General features: G+C 39.0%; 3 non-coding genes across 3 annotated transcripts; all 3 read right to left on the bottom strand.

The window, feature by feature from the left end:
* Positions 1-3,679: 3,679 nt before the first annotated feature.
* On the bottom strand, positions 3,680-3,746 carry LOC117019036 (small nucleolar RNA SNORD109A). Its single transcript, XR_004422420.1, has one exon. It is a non-coding gene; the product is annotated as a small nucleolar RNA SNORD109A (small nucleolar RNA).
* A 5,826-nt stretch (positions 3,747-9,572) lies between these two features.
* Positions 9,573-9,649, bottom strand: LOC117018998 (small nucleolar RNA SNORD115). Its single transcript, XR_004422388.1, has one exon. It is a non-coding gene; the product is annotated as a small nucleolar RNA SNORD115 (small nucleolar RNA).
* A 2,151-nt stretch (positions 9,650-11,800) lies between these two features.
* On the bottom strand, positions 11,801-11,873 carry LOC117018999 (small nucleolar RNA SNORD115). Its single transcript, XR_004422389.1, has one exon. It is a non-coding gene; the product is annotated as a small nucleolar RNA SNORD115 (small nucleolar RNA).
* Between the last annotated feature and the right edge of the window lie 10,082 nt (positions 11,874-21,955).

Here is a 21,955-nt window from a genome sequence, read left to right as displayed (position 1 = left end):
AAGAAAAAAAACCCACATACCAAATATAAATCTGCTCAAATTATCTGGACAGAAATACACAAAATACCAGAATCTTAAAAATTCCTACTATGGAAGATATCCTGATTAATTTTTTCACGTTAACACTTTTTTTTTTCAGTGTAACCAATTTTGCCCTCTCATTGTCACCACAGTATTATCAGAATATAAATTATTATAAGTAAAAATTGAAACCTGTATGATTTATCTAGACGATGGCTTTTCTAAACATCTGAATCTTAGTATACAAATTTTGTTTTGCAATTAATAATAATAGTATTTCAATGGTTGGAAATGAAAAGTTATCCTGTTCTGGCTGTCAGTGTTAAAGAGGACACTCTTGATCTACCCTGAAGACATCCATTATTAGGCTCCAAGTAACACATTATCTATGAGACAATATTCGTAGGAAATACACTAGCTAATATTTGGATGAGTTTGATGACAGACTTTTTAAACTTTCGATTGAAATACAACATATGTGTAGGAAAGTACATGTACTAAAAATTTACAGCTCAATAAATATTCACCATCCAAACACAGCAACTAATTAACACAGAGATCAAAATACAAATCGTACGCGCATTCCAAAAACCACCCAGATGTCGTTTCCATGCTTATGTGGCTTCCCATGATTAAAGCATTTTCAGACCATAGATTAGTAAATCTACAACATACGTAGCTCTACCTTCAAAATGGAACTAAGAGGCATATACAGAACACTGTATCCACAAGACATAAATACACGTTAATGTAATTATAAGTGCAAATGAAATACTTGTTAACTTTGACCATACCACCTTAGGCCAGTACAGACACAAAACTATTCTAAAGCAATAAAATCAATTCAAAGTATGTTTTCTCATAACAGGGAATTGAGATAGAAATCAGTAATAAAAACCAAGAGAAAAAGCCCAAATTGCTTAGAAACTGAGCTATGCCCTTCTAAATAGTCCATAATTGAAAAATAAATTAACGTGGAAGTTAGAAAATGTATTTATATGATAATAAAAAAGATGAAAAAAATGCCAAACTTGTGCTAATGCAGCTGAAAAGTGCTCACAGGCAAATTTAGAGTGAAAAATCAATATATTAGAATTGAAAAGGGGCCCAAATCAGTAAATTATACAAGCTAGATAAAGAAAAACAAATCAAACTCAACAAGAGTACAAGGAAAAATTAATGAAGTTAAAAGAAGAAATGAGCAAAATGATGAGGATAAATGGCATCAAATATATGGTGATGGAAGGAGAACTGACTCTGGGCGGTGAGCACAGTGTGACATATATATGAAGTATTACAGAACTGTACACCTGAAACCTATGTAATTTTACTAACTATTGTCACCCCAATAAACTTTAATTAAAAAAAAAATCAGCAAAATGGAAAGCATATACACAACATAAGAAAAACAATAAAAATTAGTAATTTGAAATGATTAATATGACTGAAACCCTCCTAGCAAGATTCATCAAGAATGAGCGATAACACAAAGTACAAGTTGGTAGTTACAAAACAGTCACGGGCATGTGAAGTACAGCATAGGGAATACAGTCAATAATATGGTAATAACTATGTATAGTATCAGGTGGGTATTAGACTTATCAGGGGGATCACTGCATAAGTTATATAAATGTCTATCCACTATGCTGAAACTAATATAATATTGAAAGTACACCTGAAACTAATATAATATTGAAAGTCAACTGTAACTGAAAAGTAAAAATTCAAAAGACATACGAAATAAGAAGAGCATATTACTAACCAACTTCCAAAAAATTTCATGTTTCAAATAAAATTTTCATCTGACTATTAAGTATTCTTGAACAAAAGATGAAGTCATAAAGAGAACAAAATTGTGAAATTTCATTTTTATAAACTTTAAAAAATCAGGTAAAAACGAAATGCATTTCAGAAGGAGCAGCATTTGGAAAAAAAGAGGCTGGATTTAGTCATACAGGAAGGTTCTATTATGCTAGTCATATTCTGCTTCTATGTCTGAGCCTTAAACTACTGTAGAGTAATAATATGGCCATTTACTGAACATATATTACTCATCAATACACTGTCTTACTGTTTGGATTGACAGAGTAGTCCCGACTCCATGAATCTGTGACTGTCCTAATAGTAACAAATACACAGATTGTGAGAATATACTTTTTAAGTAAAAACATGCCCCATGGCTCCTGCAACCCATATTCCTGCTCAAAGGTTTGAATGGTTGGGGCTCTAGTTTATTATATTTGGCAGAACTAATTTTCTCTTTGATCTATAACTATTTTTTAGCTGTGACTCAATTCTTTAGAATTATTTTTCTATGATTCTGGAGAATAGAAATAAACAATATATAATTAATACAAAGATAAGTACAATTTTATAGAATTTGTAACAAAACTTTGACAAGAAAAAAACGTCACCTATCCTTAGGACATTAACCACTAGGTCCCAGATAACACAAAATCCTCAGCAAAGCTTGTTTGCCAGGAAACACATGGGCTATTCTTCTTAGGGATGAACATTTCAAGTTTTAGTATGAAATAATGATGTCGTATGTCATATTTCCATATCTCTCCATTTGATACCTCTAACATAATATCCCTTTTTTAGCCCAATACCATATTGCAATTTGAACTATTCTGTTTCAAAAGAAATATTGGAACTTTTATCATATAAAAACTTCACGATCTTAGAGATATCTAACAAAAATTTACATACAACGTCCCATGTTGTACACACGAGAAACAGCTCATCCGTGCCAACTTTCAAAAGTTCCAGGAGAAAAGGGAATGCAATGCTGTGCCCTCACAACGACCTTGTGAGTCTCTATTCTGACATCCCAGTCACTAAACAGATGAGGAAAATCTCATAATATTTTGGCACATTTGGTTATCACTACAATAATTTTTAATCCAATACGAGATAGCCAAAAATTCTCTCAATTTCTACATTTTTCCACCAAAGCAAAAAAGAGCTAAAATGAAAGAAGAAATGCTAAGGATTCAATGATATGGGTCACTTTGATGAGGGTCTCGAGAAAGAAAAAGGCAATCATGATAATATTTCCAAATAAGTCTCTAAAGAGATGAAAACAGAGACCTCAGGACCTGTCACAGGGCACATGACATACAAATTTCCAAGGATCTTGGTATGGCTACTCACCCTATTCTCTGAAGTGAAAGACCCAATTCCAGCCCTCTGTCTCAGCAAAGCATGACAAAAAAGAAAGAAAAGACAGTCTCAGAAAAAGAGTCTTAGAAAATCTTCAGTAGTAAAAATAAGAAAGCGCTAGAATCGACTCCATTGTTAACTTGTAGCACAGGCACGCCGTGTTCCTTCTTTCAGCCCAACACTAATGAGACTTTCTGGACGCATCACAGTTGCTGGAACCCTTCCCAACTTAATTTTTTGCTTCCTCGTTCATTATTCCAGAACATTCCCATGCACAAGTATCTAGCTACCAGCCTCTGTTCAAAGTGGCAAAATGAAGCCAGCCTTGGGTCACCAGCATATCCAAAGTTGCACACGGCCTCAGAGACAGGGCACCAATGCCTCGCTCAACAGAAAGCCAAGGCCTGGTCACAGCAGGATGGGGTGGTCACTGAGGGTCACTCCATAGAGCCGGGCTCTGGGAGCCTTATTTGTCCTGTTGGGCTACTCATCTGGACCTCAGATTGACATCTGGAATGAGTCCCTCAGCGTCCTCAGACAATTGTGCTCATCATTGATCCAGACGGGCACCCGCCCGACAAATAAGCCTTGCCACAGCCAGGCCTGTTGTGTGCACGCTTGTCTACTGCGCTGCGAATAAAGGACAGTCCATGTGCGGTGGCCACTGTATTTAGTACCTGAATGATGGAACTCACATAGCACTAAAAGGTGACCTTGGATTGTTCTATCAAAATAAGATCAAATCAACTGGAAAAATAAAGAAACCCTTTAATCAACGGAAATTTTAAAGAGTAAATGAGGTAGCAAAATAATATGTAGTATGTTTACAGTACAAATACAAGCAGAAGCATCTGAATGATCCAGATGAAGATAAAAATCAGTATTTTGCACATTTGGATTTCACTACCAAATACTTTTAATCCAATACAAAATGGTGGAAAAAGAAAATATGAGAATGATTCCCAAAATTATTCGGGTTACTTAAAAAAAGAGATTTTAAAAAGGGAAGAAATAATACTGAGGATTCCTTGAACCACACAGGGACACTCACAAAGAAAAATATCTATCATCAAAATATTTTTCCGTGAGCCTCTGAGAAAATGAACTCACAGACTTCAAAGTCCGTACACCACTCCTCATAAAACACAAAAATCCAAAAGCACCAGGTTAGCTGCTTACCTTTCTTCCCTGAAAGCAGCTTGTACACTTGAAGGAACAGGAACTCGTTTCAGCTTTTGAGCTGCAGCAAAACATCACAAAGAAAACGGACCAGGTCAAAAGATTATCAATTACTTAATAATAAAGCGTAGCATCAGTTCCATTTTAATTCATCATCGAGGCATCCCTTGCCACAAACATCACAGTTGCTTGATCCGTTGTCACCTTTGTCATTTCATTTATTCACTTGTCTGCTCTCTGAAGTCTTTACTTTGCAAATAGCCAAGAATCCTCTCTACTGGGCTATGCAAATAAATGACACAGCAGTTGATTTTTTGAATGGAAGAGCCCAAAGTTGCATTCTACCCAATAAAGATGATGAAAATACACACTGGGATGTGAAAAGTACCCTGTAACGTAAAAAGTGTAAGGCTATTGTGAGATTTTTTTTTTGAAGCGGTCACCAGTGGATCCAGTTCTGAATGTGGTTTTCTTACCACTCAGCTGGACCTTAGTAATCGCAGATACTTATCCTTGATTCAAACAGGGAACTATGAGGCAATAAACAGGCTTCCCACCGCACTGGGGGGTTCTAACATTTACCACCTGCATTCAGCTTACAGTGGGAAACGGGGCTGCTGGACATCTTTCTTGACTTTAGTAAAGCTGGTTATAATAGCAACTCCAGAAGCCTCCAGAACCTTCTCTGTCTGGAGTGGTACCTGAAGGTGTACTGCTGTGGGGTAGTTCTCAATGCTGACACATTTACTCCACATGATAGAAACAGGAGTTAACTGTGAACCTGGGTTATATCTGGCAACAGTATACAATGTGACACTGCTTTCATCTGATGGTCCAGGGGACATGTATGTTCATAACAAAATTGTTGGATCATGACCGCATACCATTCTCTATTTTATATGACTAAGGGAAACTTTATTTCAACACATAACACATAACACTATTTTGTGAATTCTTGCCTTCATTAACCTGCAAACACTCCCAAATACCTGGATTTTTTATGAAACCTGTTTCTCATTATGATTGTACAAACTACATTTCTTTGCAGAAGCCTTGTAAAATATCCTAAGAAAAGAATGCTTTTGTCATTTTTCTAATCTGGCTGACTTCCCAAAATCTGAGTTCTGTTTAATGCACTATTATTTGCAAAAGCAACAACTGTTAACAGCAAACTAATTGAAAATAAGAAATCGATATAATGAATGTATCTAATTAATACATGTAAAATATTAACCACTACATCCATCAAAGGAGCAAAAAATCAACAATTATTATTGGTTAAAGACTCAAAATACATTAGGAAAGTTATTAAATTTCAAATAAAAATTTCTCAAGATATGTGAAAGTCAAGATGACCCTTATATAAACATAACACACACACAGAGGAACACAGATGTACTTATAAGAATAGGTAGATGGTGGAACAGAAAAGCTACTCTTCTGGTCCAGGTCAACTTAACTGACACTGAAATTTGAATAATAATTCTTTTGCATTAGTCACCAGATACTGTCTGAAAACAAAAAACAAAACAGAACAAAACAAAAGCACAATGCAAATGTGTCCACTCTTATTCTACTCAAAATGTGTAATGTACAAATCAATAAATACATAAATAAATAAGACAAGATGAACCAAGAAAATGCAACCCATAATTCTTAAAAGTGGCATGCGTCTGACCAATATTGTAGAAGGAGTAAGAAAGTGTTTAAATCTATTCTAATGAACGCATAGGAAGCATGCATTAATTGATGTAGATTTCATAAAAAAATGGAATTATAAAAGTGAACCACATGGAAATTCTAGAAATTAAAACTACAATATTTTTAATCAAAAGACATTAGATGGAACAAAATGACAAAGCCAAAGGACCCTAGCTCATGTCCCCCCAGATGTGCGGCAGCTCTTTGTGGATAAAGGCCCCTTAGGGGGCTCTTGGATCCACATGGGAGCAGTGCAGGGCAGAGGAACGCAGCCTGAGAAGCGGGTACACGCCCGATAATCGTCTTGTACCCACTCCTGGAGGCAGACAGAGCAGTCCCACGCCCTAAGGACTCAACTCCAGCCCTGCTTGGCTATGGTCCTGCAACCAGCCCTACTCACCGGGGGAGCCTGGAAGGGCTCTGCTCACGTGTGCCCTGTGCCTGCCATCCTCAGGCCTGCCCGGGGGGTGCCAAAGCAGCCCTGGCTCCACCATGGTCTGGAGCGACTCCTGCCCACTCAGGGACATGCAGGAAACACGCACATCCGTGCCCCTGGGAACACCCCACTGACCGCAGTACCAACTGTGGACCCTGAGAAAGCCCTGAGAGCTGATCCAGGTCTGCTGTGCTGGGGTTCAGAGTCCCGCCACTGCCCTGCCTACCCTGGAGTCCTGGCATGCTTCTCAGTGTCCCTGGCAGCAGGCCCACTGACTTCCGTCTTGACTATGGACCCGGAAGTGGCCTTAGACTCAGTTCTAGCCCACTTTGCAATGCTGGGGCAGTCCTGCCCACGCAGAGTATCTGCAGGAAACACCCCCCCCCCCAAACACCTGTAGCTGACCCATCACCTACAGACTTCACTGTGGATACAGCAACACCCCCAGGACTTGACTCCAGCCCTGCCTGACTGTGGTCCCACAGGCAGTGCCATGTACCTGGTGATCCAGCAGGAATCACGCCTGCCTACACCCTTGGTAACGGGCCTGCCCACCACAGACCCAATTGCACACATTGCAGCGGCCACGTGACCCAGCTCCAGCCCTGCTTCACTGTAATCCCAGCGGCAGCTCCCTGAGTCTGGGGACCTGGCAGGAGAGAGTCTTCACCTGCAGAAACCAGTCTGTAAAGAACTGGAGGAGGGGTTTTCCTTCAAATGCACAGACATCAGTGCAAGGCTACAGAGATCACAACAAATCAAACAATCCACAAAAACGACCAGAGGAAACTATTTAATAAAGCTCCAACAACCAAGCCCACAGGAATGCAACTCATAAATTGCCGGAGAAGAAATCAAAAATCTTTGTTTTAAAGTATCTCAGTAAGTTATAAGACAGTAAAGACAGACTATTCAATCTTGAAAATAATACATGAAACGAATGAGAAGCTCAAAAAAGAGAAATCATAAAAAATAAACAAATTCTACAATTGGAGAATATTATGAATGAATTAAAATAAATCAACAGGGAGCCTCAACAACAGACTTTATCAAACAGAAATTAGATTCAGTGAACTGAAAGACTAATTAGAAATTATCCACTGAGAATAAAATAGAATAAAAAATTGAAAGAAAAAAGTCTATGGAATTTATAGGACACTGTTTTTAGATGATTTGGGGGGGCTATAAAAACAATACCATAAATTGGTTAGTTTATAAACAGCGGAAATTATTATCTCACAGTTCAGAATGCTAGAAGTTCCAGGATCAATAGCACCAGGAGATGTGACGCCTGTGATATTTCTATGGCAAAAGAAAAAAACATGAAAGAAGAGAGGTTATCAAACTGTTACTGACTTGAAATACTTATAATGATAAGTAGTAATATATAAGTCTGACAAAGCAAAACTGACAGTAGATACACGAACGTTAATGAAAAGAAATCTATGCATAACATTAAAGAAAGTAATCAAATGACAAAGAAAGAGAGCAAGAGAAGGAATAGGGAACAAAGGAACAAAACAGTCAGAAAATAATTTAAAATTACAAATAACTACATACTTAAGAATAATCAATTTAGATGTAAATGACATAGTTTCCCTAATCAAAACAAAAAACACAGAGTACATAAAAAAGTTTAAATAACCAAGACCCATCTATATGCTACACAAAAATGACTAATTTCAGACACAAACACACAGAAATAAAAACTAAAGGAAGGGAACTTATTCTATAACATAGAAATTAAAATAAGACAGGGATAACATTACGAGTATATAAAATATTTTTTAAAACAGTCTGTAATGGGAGACAAAAAGGACGTTTTTATGAAACGAGGCTTATTCTAAATATGAAGATAATATTATAAAAGTTAGGCAACATCACAGCACCTGAAATCAAAAGCAAATGGTAACAAACGGGAGAACTACAAATCGATAAACATTAGCTGACGTTACACTTCAAGATGAGCCCAAACTCAGCTACCACGTTCAGTCACAATTCCATCTGGTGTCCTACTGACATCCCCCAAAACCAATGCAAGTATTTCCTCACCAACATATTCAATCAGAATCCTCATTTCCCGAAAAGCGATTATCAGGGTTATGGGAAAACAATGGTTTCCAATGTTCTCAACCTCTTTCCTGCTCTCGTTTTCTCAAAAGTGGACTTCAGTCCTGAATGTGCCACAGTTCAAGGTTCCCGAACAAGAAAGGAAACACTTGGCAAGGCACCCATGTGGCCTGATTTTGGGCCAGCAAAACAGATCAAAATACAAACAAAAATTATTGGCATTTCCTACAACCCATGTCCTGCCGATATTCATTCTGACTCTCCATTATATTCAATAAGGTGAAATTCAGTTCTGACAACGCTCTATCATCTTTGACAAGTATTGCCAAGGGAATGGAAAACGGGTGAACCTCACATGCAGGGTGCCAAGGGATGCATTCTGCTTGTAGAAATATTCGAAACACACTTACTGAACACAACATTCACCACCCATGCACGATACGAGTTTCATAGGTGCCCCTCTGCACAGTCTGACATGAACATTGGTCAAGGACCCAGGGGACGAATTAACAGTCTCACTAATTACGTGGGTAAATGAGAGACTGGGAGTTGTATGGATCCGGTCTATGAAGCTGGATACTCATGAAAATACTACCCTAAATCGATTCTTCATTTTACAAACGAGTCCAAAATGCATTATTGCCTGAAAGCAAGCCTGTCTCATGGACTCCTGCTTTCTTTGGTCTGTGTCAAAGATAAAAGACTTCTACTCACCTCCATCATCGAGGCAACGCTGAAACAAAACACTAGCCAGGTCTTCTCCCTGAAACACACAATGACAGGAGGAGTAGCTAAAGCTGGGCCTCTCATAGGGCCTTCAGTGAGGAACCAGGAAGCACCACAAAAGCCACATCACTGGCGTTCTGTTTCCACAAAGACGGAAATCGCATAGGAACCCATGGGATTGTCTCAGAAAATTGGTTGCTTCAACCACTCTATCCCATGGCACTAAAAGGGAAGAAGCCTCCATTCATGGTGCCACAAAACAGTCACCTCCAGCGGGCCTCAGAAAACCCTATGATGAATGATTTTTACATCATCTCCCTTCAAGACAATGTGAGTTCTCATCATCGACCTAACAAAGGCAAATCCCAGAAACCCGAAGAATTGAACATTCACATGCTTACCAGAGAAGTTGCCGATATGGAGGACATGTAGGTGGGCTTGAGTTTCCGCATGTTTCTTAATTAGGAAAAACCACGACATGTACATCCCGAGACTCCGTGGGGAAAAAAATAAGCTTTACAGGCACCTGACGTGAATTTAGAAACAAAAAAAACAAAAAGACAAATAGAAGAGGCAGCTATCGTAATGGTCTCTTTCATTATACCTAGGATTGCACCAAAGACATGCTGCTCCCTCATGCAAATGATTACGCAAAGAATTAATCCCTCAATATATACATGGATCAAGGAAACGTGACCATCAGCAACCACGAACAGAAGGACAAGACCTCCATGACAGGCTTTTCAAGGCTACACCACGTGCTACCTGTCCCGTGCCACCAGTCAAGAGAATCCTTGAGGCCTAGCCCTGCCTTTTGAAGCAATAGGTCCTACAGGGAACCATGGGCTACAACTACCGTGTTTTCCCGAAAATAAGACCTAGCTGGGCCAAGAACTCTAATGTGTCTTTAGGAACAAAAATTAATATAAGACCAGGTCTGATATATGATATAAGACCTGATCTTATATTATAGTAAAACAGGCCCGGGTCTTATATTAATTTGTTTGCTCCGAAAGATGCATTAGAGCTGATGGTCCGGCTAGGTCTGATTTTCGGGGAAACACGGTATTGCTCCTAGGAAAACAGAGAATGAAACCACGATGTCAGGGCGATTTAGTCCCTAGAATACAGATATCTGCACATCCTCAATTTTACTCATTTATCATGTTCCCTTAAAAACCCCACCATGGAAATGTTAAAGCGCGGTCTAAAAGTCAACTATCCGCTTTCAGGTCATAGTTCCCTATCCAGTCATCCCGACAACTCCAAACAAGAAATGCAAGTATTGGGGATGGCAAGTTAGCGCAGTTGGTTACATCGCAGGGCTCTTAACACCAAGGTTGCCAGTTCGACCCCCACATGGGCCACTGTGAGTGGCGGCCTCTACATCAAGATTCAAACAACTACTTGACTTGGAGCTGATGGGTCCTGGGAAAACACACTACAAATAAATAAATTTTTTTTAAAAAATGCAAGTATTTCCTCACTAACATATTCATTGGAATCCCTACTTCATGAAAAGGCATGTCAGGGCTATGGAAAAACAGCGGTTTTCAATGTTCTCAACCTCTTTCCTGAGCAAAATGAGTCTGCTCAAAAGTGAATTTCAGACCTGAATGTGCCCTTGTTCAAGGTTCCCGAACAAGACAGGAAACACTTGGCAAGGCACCCATGTGGCCTGATTTTGGGCCAGCAAAACAGATCAAAGTACAAACAAAAATTATAGGCGTTTCTTACAACCCATGTCCTGCCGATATTCATTCTGACGCCCTGATATTCTACAAGGTCAAATTCAGTTCTGACAACGCTCAATTGTCTTTGACAATTATTGACAAAGGAATGGAAAACGGGTGAACTTCCCATGCAGGCTGCCGAGGGACGCAGTCTGTGTACAGAAATTAATCGAAATACACTTACGGAACACAACATTTATCACTCATGTACGATACGAGTTTCATAGATGCCCCTCTGCACAGTCTGACACGAACATTGGTCAAGGACCCAGGGGACGGTACTTCCCTTAATAACAGTCTCATTAATTACGTGGGTAAATGAGAGATTGGGAGTTGTATGGATCCGGTCTACGAAGTTGGATACTCATGAAAAGCTACCCCATATCGACTCTTCAATTTACAAACAGGTCCAAAATGCTTTATTGCCTGAAAGCAAGCCTGCCTCACGGACTCCTGTTTCCTTTGGCCTCCCTCTAAGATAGAAGACTTCTACTCACCTCAATCGTCAAGGTAACGGTGAAACACCAGCCAGGTCTTCTCCCTGAAAGACACAATGAGTAGCTAAAGCTGGGCCTCTCACGGGCCTTCTGTGAGGTACCGGAGGTACCCCCAAAGCACTATCAATGGCGTTTGGTGTCCACAAAGCTGCGAGTCCCATAGGAGCACATGGGATTGTCTCACCAAATCGGGGGCTTCAACGACCCAATCCTGTGGCTCTAATGGAGAAGAAGCCTCCACATCATGGTGCCCCACTCCTATAACCTCCAGCAGGTCTCAGATAACCCTAATGTCTGATTTTTAGATCATCTCCTTTCAAGACAATGAGTTCTCATCATCGACCCAACAAAGGCAAATCCCAGAAACCCAAGGTGAGCATTCATATGCTTACAGGAGACGCTGACGACAAGGGGACATGCAGGGGAGCTGGAGATTCTGCATGTCTCTTAATTTGGAAGAACTCGAGCATGGACATCCCGGGACACCCTGGAAAAAAAGATAAGCCTTATATGCACCTGACCTGCATCTTAAAGAAAAGAAAAAGAGAAAAGGCAGCTATCGTACTGGTATCTTTCACTGTTCCTGGGACTGCACCAAAGGCATGCTGCTCCCTCATGCAAATGATATACGGTCACTCACTCACTCAATACATACCTGGATCAGGGAAACGCGGATCATCAGCGACCCACAACAGAAGGACAAGACCTCCACCCCAGGCTTTTCCAGGCTACGGCACGTGCTACCTGTCCCGACCAGTCAAGAGAATACTTGAGGCTCAGCCCTGCCTTGTGAAGCAATCGGATGTACAGGGAACCAAGGGCTACCTCTACTGCTCACAGGAAACCAGGGAGTGACTCCATGATACTACGGATGATTTTTCCCTAGATATCTGCATACCCTGTTTTACTCATTTTTTATGTTCCCTGCAAACCTTACCACTGAAATGTTCAAGCTGGTTCCCAAAACCCAGCTGTCTACTTCAGGTCACAGTTCCCTCTAGTGTCCTACTGACATACCCTAAAGGAAATGTACGTATGTCCTCACCAACATATTCAAGAGGAATCCCCATTTCGTGAAAATGGATGTCAGGTTATGGAACAACAACGGTTTTGAATAGTCTCAACCTCTTTACTAATTTTGTTTTCTGAAAAGTGGATTTCAATCCTCAATGTGGTGTAGTTGAAGCTGGGTGAACCTGGATAGGAAACACTTTCCAAGAGACCCAGGTTTCCTGATTTGGTGCCAGCAAATCACACGGAAATACGAATAAAAATTATTGGCTAATGCAATAATGCATTGTTCTGTGAAATTTCATTCTGACTCTATCTAGTACGTTACCCTCCATTATTAAAATGCTCAACTGTGTTTAACATCTAATGCCTAAGGTCAGGGACAATGGCTGCATTTCAAACTCTGGACGCCAAGGGCAATGTCTCTTCTAATAGAAAGATCTTTCAAGGTTTAATGACTTTCCACAACATCTGTTATTCATTACCTTTGTGAGTGTTTTTGCCCTCAATCCCTGGTATATATTTCCATGGCAGTTGTTCATATTACACTGGAAAAATTATCTACCTTCATAGTCTAATTAATTTTATGTAAGGAAGGGCCTTGCAATTATACAAATCCTGTCCCAAAATGTGACATTCATGAAGAGTTTACCCTGTGTCCATATTTAGTTTTAAGTAAGGATTTAAACATATTTGTCTCCTGTGTCTGTGGTTTCTAATGTAATAGATATCCCCTCACCTTAAATTTAAAGGCAATCGCTACCCTCTTACCAGTTTGTTTCACTGAAATTCAGAATTAGTGATAACATTCGTTATGAATGACGTAATTGTGACCTCTCTGAATAAATATGGAGTTTGAAAATAAAAAGGGAGTTTATCACAAGAGCATGTTATGTTCACTTGGAATCTCATCTGGTCAAGTGACCTGTGATTTTTCTCCTGAAAGGTTTTCTGAAGGACCCAATCCCATTGTCCTTGAGAAGAATAAAAGTCCTCAATTTGATGCCATAAAACTGCCACCTACAGTGCACCTCAGTGTAATCCATCATTAACTTTAGGTCATACATATCTCTCTTTAAAACAATATATGTTCTCCTTGGCCCAACCATGAATGCCTCCATCCATGCGAGCATGTGCACCTGAATATGCAAACAAAGGACTGTGTCTGAAAATAGGACTGAGACTTAGGTGTGGGTCTTGCATTTCGTGTCCTGGAGTACTGCCGTAATTGATTTCTGGTGGGGCAGCAGTGCAAATGGAGATGTTAGTCTGAGGACACTGTCTTGTGGAGATTACTAAGACAGCTATCAAACAACCTAATCCATCACTCACTGGATTGTGGCTCATACAAGCTACTCTTTTATGCATCACAAAATTATTTAACCAATGAATGAATAGATAAACCCATAAAGGAGACTAAGCACCATTTATTTCCCGCCTACCAGAAGGACTGACAAATAGGTTTCACAATCAGCAAACATTCATGATGTGTCTTGTTGAGTTGAGAGGTTTCTACTGCTCTTTTTTTAACTTGAGCAGAGGAGGTCATAGATGGAACAATGGGCTTGGCATTCTAATCATGAACACATAAAAATCAGACTTCGAGGTCACAGGAAATTCATCTTCTTGAAAACTTCTATTTGGAGATGTAAAAATATACATACTGCCGGTTCAAGCAAACCGCTGTATGTGATCTTTCAACAATGAAATAGAAACCATAAGAAAAAAACAAACAGAAATCCTGGAGCTCAAGAACAGTGAGTACAGTGAAAATTCCAGTAGAGAATTTGAAGAGCACAATCAAAAAGAATTAGTAAACAGAAGTCATGTGAAATTACAGTCTAGAGGCACAAAAAGAGGAATTAGAAAGAGTAAGAAAGCCTATGAGAGAATGGAATACTATCAAAAGAAACTATGTGTGCATTATGTGAGCCTCAAAAGCAAAAGACGAAAAGGGGACAGAAAATCTATTTAAAGAAATAATGTTTGAAAAATCTTTCAAATTTGGTAAGAAAAATAAAATTCATGAAGCACAAAAGTCACCAAACAGATTGAACCAAAATAAGTCTACACCAAGATGTGTTATGATTAAATTGTCAAAGCCAAATACAAAAAGAGGATTTTGAAAGCAGCAAGAAAGAAGCCACTCATCATATACAAGGGAACTCCCATGAGACTATAAGTGGATTTCTCAGCAGAAATTTTTCAGGTTTTCAGAAAAAGGGATGATATATTTAAAATACTGAAAGAATAAAAAACTTGCCAACCAAGAATATTACATCTGGGAAACATGTACTTTAAAAATGAAGGAGAAATAAAGACTTTCCCAGATAAACCAAAACTGAGAGAGTGTGTCACCACTAGACCTGCTTACAAGAAGTGCATAAGGGGGTTCTTCAAGTTGAAATGTACAAACACTAAACAGAAAAATAAAAGCATGTGAAAGTGCAAATCTTACTTGTGAAGGTAAACACAGCTGACCCTTGAAAAACACAAATTTTTTAAATCCACAGGTGAGTGGACTTGTGAAGTTCAAACCTGCTGTTTTGTGGTCACAGGTACATAGATGAACAGGATAATGTAATACTGTACGATGCCACATTAAACACTTTAACCCTAGGGTAAAATTAAAAGACAAAAGTATTAAGAATAACTATAACCACAAAATCTTTTTAATGGATTCACAATTTTAAAAAAAGACATAAACTCTGACAGCAGTAATATAACGTGTGGGGAGGGGCAAATAAATGTGTAGAGCTTTTGTACGCAATTAAAAGTACATCGTTATAGGCTTAAATCAGACCATTATAACTATAAGTGGCTCAATGCAAGCCTCATGATAACCATAAAGAAAAATCCTATAGTAGATACATAAAAGCTGAAGAGAAAATAAACACTTTTAACTGTAAGAGAAAATAAACATTACATAACTATTAAAAAAAAGTCATCAAACCACAAGACAAGAAAAGACAAATAAGAGAACTACAAATCAGACAGAAACCAATTAACAAAATGTCAGTAGTACGTCCTTACCTGTAATTACTGAAAGTTATTATTGAAATAATTACTTCCAATGTAAATGAATTAAACTTCTAAGTTAAAAAAAACAGAGTGACTAAATGGGTAAAATAACAAGACCCAACGCTATGCTATCTACAAGAGACTCGTCTTGGATATAAAGACATACATAGGCTGAAGGTGAAGGAATGAAAAAGATATTTCATGCCAAAGAGAGTAGGAATGGCTATACTTATAGCTGACAAAATAGACTTAAAAAAAAAAAAACCTATAACAAGAGACAAACAAGTGACACACAATAAAAAAGGGCCAATTCATCAAGAAAATATAAAAATTATAAATATATGTGCACCCAACATCACAGAATCTAGATAAACACAGAAAACATTGACAGAATGGAAGAGTGAAATAGACAATAGTAGTAGCTGACTTTAATAACCCACTTTCAGTAATAGTTAGGTAATCTGAACAGAAAAATCAAGAAGACCAGATGGACTTAAGAAATATATACAGGACATTCTATCCAACAGCTTCAGAATACACATTCTTCTCAAATACACATGGAATATTCCCCAGGAAAGATCATATGTTAGACCACAAAGCATATTTTAACAAATTCCAGATTACTGAGATATCTTATGTCTTTTCTAATCATAATGGTATGAAACTAGAAATCAGTAACAGGAGAAATGTTGAAAAATCACACATCTGTGGGAATTATAAACACTTCTGAATAACTGATGAATCAATAAAGAAATAAAAAGAGAAATAAAAAATATTTTTAGACAAATGGAAGTGGAAAAACACATACCAAAATTTATGAAATGCAGAAAAAACAGTTCTAAGAGGCAAGTTTACAGCAATAAATATCTACATTAAGAAAAAAGAAAGATCTCAAATAACCTTGCTTTATACCTCAAGGAACTAGAAAAAGAATAAACTCAAAGGTAGCTGGGGGTGGTGGTGGTAACAAAGATCAGAGCAGAAACAAATGAAATAGAGACTAGAAACAATAGAAAATGTAAAACATATGAGTTGACTTTTGGAAAAAAATAAACATGATTCACAAACCCTTAGCTAGACTAAGAAAAAAGGAGAGAAGACTTAAACAAAATTATAAATGAAAGAGGGAACATTACAACTGATACCAAAGAAATATAAAGGATCATAGGAGATTGCTATGAAAATTTATATGACAAAAATTGCATAACCTAGAAGAAAATGGATAAATTCATAGAAATATACAACCTACTGAGATATACTAAACACTAAAAGAAATCTGAACAGACCAACAACAAATAAGAAGATTGAATCAGTAATCAGAAACTTCCCCCAAAAGAATACCCCAAGACAAAATGACATTACTGGTGAATTCTACCAAACATTTAATAAATAAACCATTCTTCTCAAGCTCTCCTAAAAATCTGAAGAACACTTCCAAACTTATTTTATGAGATCAAAATCACCCTGATACCAAAGCAAGACAAAGACAGTACAAGAAATGACAATTACAGGCTATTATCCCTTATGAACATACATGCAAATATCCTGAACAAAACCAGGTTCAGCAACAAATTCAAAGTATCATATATTATCATCAAATAAGATTTTCCCTGGGTTTCAATGTAGGCAAATCAATGAATTTGATATACCATATTAAAAGAATATAGGATAAAAGTTATATGAACATCTCAGATGCAAGAAAGGCATTTAACAGTATTCCACATCCTTTGATAATAAATACACTCAACAAATTAGGTATAGAAGAATGTTTTTCAACATAATAAAGGCCACAAATGACAAACTCATCATACTCAAAGGTGAAAACCTGAAAGCTTTTCCTCTAAAATCAGAAACAAGACAGGGATGTTAACTCTTGGCACCTGTATTCAACATAGAAATGGAAATCCTGTTCAGTGATTAGCCAAGACGACGAAATAAAAGGCATCCAAATTACAACGGAAGAATTGATTACAGAGGACACGGTCTATGTGTCAAAATACCAAGAGACTGAAAAAAAAAAAGAACTAATAAAGGAATTCAGGAAAGTTGAAGAATACAAAATCAACATACAAAAGTCAGTTGTTTCTCTACACAATAAGCTCTCCAAAAAAGAATTGAACAATCTCATTTACAATAGCACACACAAAAAAATACTTAGTGATAAACCTAACAAAAAAAATGAAAGACCTGTACACTGAAAACTGCAAAACATTGATGAAAGAAAATGAAGATGACACAATTATATGGAACTGTATCCTACGTTAATGATTGGAAGAACTAATATTGCTAAAATATCCATATGACCCAAATAGACCTACAGGTTCAATGCAATCTCTATCACAGCTTCTGCACAGCAAAAGAAACTATCAACAAAACAAAGAGGCAACCAACAAAATGGGAGAAGATATCTGCAAATTCGAATAAGGGTTCAGTATCCAAAAAATATAAGGAATTCATACAACTCAACAACAACAAAAAACAAACAATCCAATTAAAAAATGGGCAGAGGACCTGAATAGACATTTCTCATAAGAAGACATACAAACGGCAAACAGATATATGAAAAAATGCTCAACTTCACTAGCTATCAGGGAAAATGCAAATCAAAATCACAATGAGATATCATCTCACACCTGTTATTTGTCAGCAAGACAAATAATAACTGGCCATCATCAACAAGACAAATAATAACAAGTGTTGGAGAGGCTATAGAGAAAAAGGAAGCCTCATAAACTGTTGATGGCAATGTAAACTGGTGCAGCTGCTATGCAAGGCAGTGTGGAGCTTCCTTAAAAAAATTAAGGATAGAATTACCATGTGAGCCAGCAATCCCTTTTCTGGGTATCCAAAATCTGAAAATATTTATCCGTAAAGATATATGTACCCTTAAGTTCACTGCAGCATTACTCACGGTGACCAAAACATGGAAACAACCAAAGTTTCCTTTGATAGGTGACTGGATAAAGAAGATGTAGTATATATACACCATGGAAAACTATTCTGCCATTTGTGACAACATGGATGGATCTTGAGATTATCATGCTAAGCAAAGTAAATCAGACAGAAAAAGTCAAAAACCCTATGACTTCACTCAAACATGGGATATAAAACTAAAAGCAACAAACAAACCCACAAACAAAAACTCATAGACACAGACAACAGTGTGGTGGTGACCAGAAGGTAAGGGGAGAAGAAGGTGGTAAAGAGAGGAAAGGGGGTCAAATTTATGGTGATGGCAGGAGAACTGACTCTGGGTGGTGAGCATACAATGTGATATACAGATAATGGATTATAGAAATGTACACTTGAAACCTATATAATTTTACTAACAATATCACTGCAATACGTTTAATAAAAATTTTTTTAAAAGAAGTTGTAACAGCTATATATGATTTCAGAGGGACAGTAGATTGGGGGAGGGAATTAACACTTGGTGAGGGGTGTAAATGGCTATTACATTGTTTTGTACACCTGAAACTAAAAAAAAAAAGTGTAAAAAAATTCCAATCACATTTTTTCACAGAAATAGAAAAAATAATTTTAAAAGTCATAAAGACCAAAAAAGCCCCAGAAAGTCAAAGAAATATAAAGGAAGAATAGGAAGTGTGACATTGACCTGACCTTGAACTATATTACAAAGCTACAGGAATAAAAACAGTGCAGTACTGGCATAAAAGCAAACAGAATTACAACTAAACTGCAGAAGCACCACCACTGAGAACCGCCTGATGTTTAGCTGAACAGAAGCCCTGCAACTAAGGACACACAGGAGAAGCCACCTGGAGACGGTAGGAGGGGCAGAAACGCAGGCTGGTACCATGCCCACGTGTGACCATTAAAAATCCTGAGGGACATCTCAGCTGTGGAATTCCCCTGTGAGGAATGAAGGGTCCCAGCACCGCACCAGCTCCCCGGCCCAGGGCTCCAATGCCAGGGAGAGAAGTCCCCACAACTTCTGGCTGTGAAAACCAGCAGAGATGGTGGCTGAGTGACATGGAGGGCGCCTGGAGTCCCAGGTGCTCCTCTTAAAGGGCCCGCACACGGACTTACTGTTAGACTCACTTGCTCTGAGCTCCGGCGCTGGGGCAGCAGCTTGAAAAGCACCTGGGACACACGGGGAGAAACTGAGGTGTCTGGCTTCGGAGTGAAGGCTGGAGGGGCGGCACCCTCCAGTGCTGAGGGACAACACTGTTCCTTTGTTGAGCTTTCTCCACACCCAGCAGAAGGCACAGGCGGGGGCCAGATTTATGTCTCCTTCAAGCCAGCTCACTCCGAGGCCGCCCAGCCAACACAGTTCAAGAAGTTCAGCTGGAACTTCTTTCAGAGGCAGAGCCACACCAGGAAAGCCCGGGCCTGTGCTCTCTAAGGTTCCATATCTCTCAAAAGTTCACAAACACCAAACAAGCAGCATCTGGCCTCAGCATAACCCTGAACCTCGGGCTAAGAGCAGCAGCCAGGCTCAGTTCACAGCATAACCACTCCCAGGTGTTTCTAATCTTAACACAGGCAGCTCCCAACCGCAAATCACTTTGTAGCTCCTACCAGGTGGCCCCAGGCCAGACACAGGAACAGGCTGGCCTTGGCCTGCACCAGGGCCCCTCCCAAGAGGCCCCAGAACCAACACTCCTGGTGGCCATCTTCAGACCACACCTGAGTTATCACCCAACCACCTCCACAAACGACACATCCAAAGGGCAGACTGGGCAGGCACCAGAGCCCAGCTAAAGTGAATCCTGCTCTGTGGGGTCAGCCCCTACGAAGCAACTGGTCTGCTGAAGTCACATCCATTCTCACAGCCAGCCTGCCTGGGGGTCAATCCCACCTATTGAGGTGTGAACAGAAATCAAGGTTCAACTACAATAGTAGGGCACACACAACCCATATAAGGGACACACCTGGAGCACCTGGTGCAGGTGACCAGGGAGACTGTGCCATTGGGCCCCACAGGACACCTACTGCATAGGGCCACTCTTCCAAGACCAGGAGACATCGCAGCTCTACCTAATACATAGAAACAAATAGAGGGAGGCAACCAAAATGAGGAGACAAAGAAACATATTCCAAGTGAAAGATCAGAACAAAGCTCCAGAAAAACAACTAAATGAAATGGAGACAAGCAACCTACTAGATGCAGAGCTCAAAACACTGGTTAATAAGGATGCTCAGTGGTCTCAGGGAGAACTTCAACAAAGAGATAGGAAACATAAAAATGGAGATGGAAAACATTTAAAAAAGTCAGAAATTAAGAACGCAATAACTGAAATGAAGGCTACACTAGAAGGAATCAACAGATTACATGAAGCAGAGGATCAAATCAGAGATTTGGAAGATAAGGTAGCAGAAAAGACCCAACCAGAACAGCAAAAAATGAATCAAAATAGTTCAAGGGGCCTCTGGGACAACATCAAGCTTACCAAAATTCACATCATAGGGGTACAGAAGGAGAAGAGAGAGAACTAGGGATTGAGGACCTATTAGAAGAAATGATGACAGAAAACTTCCCTAACCTGGTGAAGGAAATAGATACACAAGCCCTGGAAACACAGAGTCCCAAACAAGATGAACCCAAACAGGCCCACCCAAGACACATCATAATTAAAATGGCAAACGTTAAAGACAAAGAGAGAATCCTAAAAGCAGCAAGAGAAAAGCAGTTAGTTACCTACAAGGGAGCCCCCATAAGATTGTCAGCTGATTTCTCAACAGAAACTTTGCAGGTCAAAAATGTACAAAGTGATGAAAAGCAGGGACCTACAGCCAACATCACTTTACCCAGCAAAACTATCACTTAGAATCAAGGAAGCATTGGGTAAGACTGCCACTCTTCCAGGCCCCACCTTTTTTTCCAGAAATCACTTATTTACCAACCCAGATGCTTTGTAACTCAGGTGCTCCGTAAACACTCCAACCAGAGTGTAACATATTTTAACCCCTACTTGACATAGCAGGTCCCTTCCTAACAGATTATCCAGCACATGGGGAATCAAGGCATATTCTAAAGGAGGACCTATTTGCATGGGAGCTCCAGAGGAGAAAGAGCAGGAAGAAGGTCATCCAGAAACACCCACCTTACATAAGTTTCTGTGTTAGGATAAAACAAGAAAGGTTAGTAGAAATTGAAGTATTTATGGCTCCAGTATCAAAAAGAAAAAAGAAAAGATAGGAAAAGATTTAGGTGGGGAAAAGAAACAGACACATACAATTTTCTCCATTCCCAGTTCTTTGGTCCTTTCCTTATGTCAGTTTTGCACATTGGTTTGCACCATTTACCAATAACTTCCTGTCTGATTTCCTGAGGTGGGAGGATCCTTTGGGGAGGTGGTTAAGCTTCACAGTTAGACTATGTACCTTGCATCTTCCTCAATCTCTTCCAGCATTTCTTTTTCCAACGTCTT

This window comes from Rhinolophus ferrumequinum, chromosome 28 (assembly GCF_004115265.2).
Source record: "Rhinolophus ferrumequinum isolate MPI-CBG mRhiFer1 chromosome 28, mRhiFer1_v1.p, whole genome shotgun sequence".
In the NCBI taxonomy this organism is placed as follows: domain Eukaryota; kingdom Metazoa; phylum Chordata; class Mammalia; order Chiroptera; family Rhinolophidae; genus Rhinolophus; species Rhinolophus ferrumequinum.
This window is presented reverse-complemented; position numbering and strand designations above follow the sequence as displayed.